We start from the raw sequence: 4784 nt of genomic DNA on the forward strand, positions 1-4784 counted from the left end.
TGAGTCAAGCAGAGAAAGTCAATTATCATATGGTTTCACTTATTTGTGGAACATAAGGAATAGCATGGAGGACATTAGGAGAAGGAAGGGAAAAATGAAGGGGGGGAAATCGGAGGGAAGAGATGAACCATGAGAGACTATGAACTCTGAGAAACAAACTGAGGGTTTTAGAAGGGAGGGGGGAGGGGGGAGGGGGGATTGGTTAGCCCGGTGATGGGGATTAAGGAGGGCACGTACTGCATGGAGCACTGGGTGTTATACGAAAACAATGAATCGTGGATCACCACATCAAAAACTAATGATGTATTGTATGGTGACTAACATAATAAAATAAAATTAAAAAAAAAATTCTCTCCTTTTCTCTCTCCCCCCTCCTCTGCCCCTCCCTCCCCGTCTCACCCTGTGTTCTCTAAATTAAATAAAATCTTTAAAAAAAAGGGGGGGGCCAAAGACCTAAACAGACATTTTTCCAAAGAAATTATGCGAATGGCCAACACCTATACGAAAAGATGCTCAACCTCATTCATCAGGGAAATGCAAATCAAAACCACAATGACGTATCCCCTCACACTTGTTAGGATAACTATTCTCAAACAAAAACACAAGATTGTAGATGTTGCTGAGGCTGTGGATATGTTGAAACCCTTTTACACTGTTGGTGGGAATGCAAAATGGTGCAGTGACTATTGAAAATAGTCTAAAAGTGCCTCAAAAAATTAAAAATAGAATAATAATATTGTCTAGCCATCCCACTTTTGGGTATTTATCCATGAAAAATGGCAATCAGGGTCTCAAAGAGGTATCAGCACTCCCAGTGTAGCACTATTCACAATAACCAAAAAGTGGAAATAACCTAAGTGTCTATCAACGGATTAATGGGTAAATAAAGCACAGAAAATGTGGTATACACATACAACAGCGTATCCTTCAACTGTGTAAAAAAAAAAAAAAAGGGAAATTCTGCAATATAAGGCAACATGGACAAAGTCCTATGCTATGTGAAATAAGCCAGTCACAGCAGGACGAATATTGCATGATTTCCCTTACAGGAGATATCCAAAAGAGCCAAACTCATGAAAGAACACAGTTATAAAATCTCATTTAGGCAAGATGAATAACTTGTAGAAATCTGCTACACAGTATTGTGCCTACAGAGTATAATACTGTATTGCACAGTAAGATTTGCTAAGTGTTAAGTTCTTACATTACACGTTAAGCGTTCTAACACTGCAGTAATATTAATAAAAAGAAACCAATCTTGCTGGCACCCTGATCTTGGACTTGCAGCCTCCAGAACTGTGAGAAAATAAATTTGTTGTTTAAGTCCCCCAGTCTGTGGCATTTTGTTATGGTGGCCGAGTTAGACTACCCAAGTAGACTAAGACACCAGCGAACTCACTGCCATGTTATGCCTCAAAGTCCCCAAGTCATTAGTCATTTCATTGTCTTTCTGCTTTTCAGAGTCTTCCTATCCTTGGTGTGTTAGGTTCAGGGCTTTTGGTTATAAGACAGAAGACCTAGAGGAAGAAAGGGGTCTCACCATCTTGGCTGGAACTGGAAGTCTGCTGCTCTGTTCTTTGAATGCAAGTATGAACCACGAGGCAGAAGTACAGGCAGACCGCAATACCCAAAACCTTTCCAATTTATAAGGATCAAATGAAATAAACTTATCTGAGATATGTGTCAGGGTTACTTTTTTTGTGACCCTCCTCTTTATATCACTATATCCTCAGCACGAATGGGAATAAAATAAGCATCAGATTCAGTCCCCACTTGACTGTTCTTTTCTCTTTTAATTTACTCTCTAAATAAGAATACCTGCCTAGAGACTCTGACCAGCTTCCACACCTAGACTTGTTTCTTCTTCGCTCGTTTGTGCATCCATGGGGGCTCACCTCTGTGCCTTTGTTTCAAATCCCCATAGTTGCAGCCTTGTGCGGCTTAATTCTAGCCTATTACTGTCAGTATTTGCAGTTATTAAGTTTTTTTTTTTTTTTTTAAGTTAAGTGTCTCCTTTATCCATAAGACACTTACAGTCCGTAATAGGCCACTATGGGATGGAAGGTGCTTCCTGGGGATTGTTATGGAGGACGGAGCCTGTTTCTCAGGACTGGCTATTTGCATTCTCCAAACCCAGAGGTGCCAGCATCTTGACACTTTCCTGGTCTCCCATTACTTTGCTCTTTAATAGTGACTGAAGGGAGTAAGCAGCAACAGTTAGAGCCACCCTCGTGGCTCCCAGGCCCCTGAAGTACTATCACCATTTGGAGGGTTGCAGCGGGCAATGAACAAAGGAAGATCTGGCCTTCGTCGCTGCAGCTCAATCACATCTGAGAAGAACAGGAGCTCCTGGCTTCTCTACTTCCAAATGTCGCCTTTGCTTACACCCTTCCAGGTCCAACACGCCTTATATTCCTCCTTGCTCTGCTATTATTTTCAAATGCTCAACCTCAGTAAGATCCTGGCAATTAATGGTGAAACTTCATAGAAATTATTCTTAGCCCCTGACCCCCAGTTATGGACTCTCTGTCCTCCCTAAGGATAACTCAGAATGGCCAACATTTCATGATACTTTGAATTTTTAACATCTTTTTAAAAAGATTTTTGAGAGAGAGAAAGCACAAGCGGGCACGTGAGCGAGTGGGGGGAGGGGCAGAGGGAAAGAGAATCCCAAGCAAACTCCACGCTGAGCCTGGAGCCCAATGCAAGGCTCTATCCCGCCACCCTGAGTCCATGACCCGAGCTGAAACCAAGAGTCAGACGCGTAACTGACTGAGCCACTTAGGTGGCCCATTGAATTCTTAACATCTTTTTGTGAACCAGAGTAATGTGGCTGGCTTGCACAAACACCTGACAAAGTTTGGTGCTTAAAAATCCTTTAAAAACACCTTTTAGCTACACAATAAGCTTTTTATCTATAAATAGCTATAATTAAAAGCAAAAGTGTTAGTTTCTTAAATGTGTTATAGAAAGTAGAAGTACCTACTCCGCATCAAATAGAACGCAGGGCTATAAAAACACAAGTAAATCACCCCTAGTGGTCTATGCTTAAAAGTAACACCAATACCTATTGTAATGAAAACCATGAAATCCTTTCTATTTGTGGAACAATATTTACATTTTCTAACTGTATTTAGAGATGAAAGTGAACCCTCTTCCAGCTATACACAAAGAACCCACTAAAGACAATTACTCATTAGCAGTTTGCATATTCAACTAAGCCTCATAATTTTCTAAGCTCTGAAGAGCATTACCTTACGTAAGTTGTATGAATCAGAGTCATTCCAGAAGGCCGAACTAGAAAGGGTCCAGGAAGCCATAAGATTCAGACTTCTTTTGGAGATGAGAAAACTGATGTTCAGAAAAGGTAAGTGGCTTGTCTAAGGTTATAAAGCCAGTTGGCCCTGGACTAAAATTCACTGGACTATTGGTTAGAAACGCCAAGAGTTCCCTGGCTGAAATTTGAAACTGGCCCCTCTACATGGGCTTGTATTGAGCTGCCATAAGACTAGAAAAACTCTGCACCTGCCCATCACAATCTTAAGAATTTATATAGAGGCCTTAACAAGATTCAGTTGCCTGTATGCCATCAGATCTCAACAACACATTACTCTCTCAAGGCTGCATCCTTGAAGTAGCTCCTGGGACGGGGTTGGGGGGCAGGGGTAAGGAGTGTCTGACTGCCTACGTTCAGCTGCACGGTGAACCAGCGGTCCTGTCCTCTCAATGACCTCCTCCAACATGGACCAACACTATCTTCACTGCGGTAGTGATTTTCGCATTTTAGAGGTATATCAGAATCACCTGGAGGGCATGTTAAAACACAGACTGCTGGGCTTCACCCTCCGAGTTTTGGATTCAGTTTTCCTGAGATGGGAACTCAGCAATTTGCATTTCAGATAAGATCCTACATAGCTGCTGATGCTGCTGGTCTCAGGGACTGCTCTTTGAGAACCACAGCGTCACTAAGTAGTTTCATCTTATATTTACATGCTATTTCAATTTTAAAGAATTTCTTTTTTTAACTTTTTATTTTGGAGAATTTTGAACATATACAAAAATGGACAGAAGTGCATAAGGAATCCTTACAAATCTGTTGAGCATTTGACAACCATCTATGGGCAATCTAAAGGACTTCTTAAAAAGCTGCTTTAATGTGATGAGCGCAGGGTGTTACACGCAACTGATACATGATTGAACTCTATGTCTGAAACTAATGATATTCTATATGTTGGCTCGTTGAATTTAAATCAAAAAAATGAAAAAAAGCCACTTTATTTTGTTCTCTTGGGAGACAGGCACTCTCATGAGTTCTAAAATTCTAATGAAAATCATGTTTTCTATTCTTTATTAATTTTCAGTTTGCACTGATAACTAATGTGTACTATTTCTGCAACTCTAAGAAAAGGTGGAGACAGTGGTTTACCAGCTTCCATGTTATCATGAGGGAAATGGAAGGCTCAGATGATTATTAAGCAACTCACCCAGGACTCACACTGAAGTCTGGCTCCAGCCTCAGTCCTCCAGAACTCATCTTGACAGGCATAATTATTCAATTGTTCAAGTAAAACTCATCTGCTTTGAAGGCAAAAGCACAATTCTGGCTGTACTTCTATTCCTATGTGTAGCCTGTCATGGCCTAGCTCTTGTGACACACCTTAGCACTCGTGGCCAAGTGTTCTGTGGTTGGTTGGCCCAGGAAGATTCAGACCTCCCAGTGGAGTGGAGGTGGCTGCATTTTCAATCAAACTCCCAGTGTGATTAATTGCTATTAGGATTTAGAT

The sequence above is a fragment of the Neomonachus schauinslandi genome, chromosome X (genome assembly GCF_002201575.2).
Source record: "Neomonachus schauinslandi chromosome X, ASM220157v2, whole genome shotgun sequence".
Taxonomy (NCBI): Eukaryota; Metazoa; Chordata; class Mammalia; order Carnivora; family Phocidae; genus Neomonachus; species Neomonachus schauinslandi.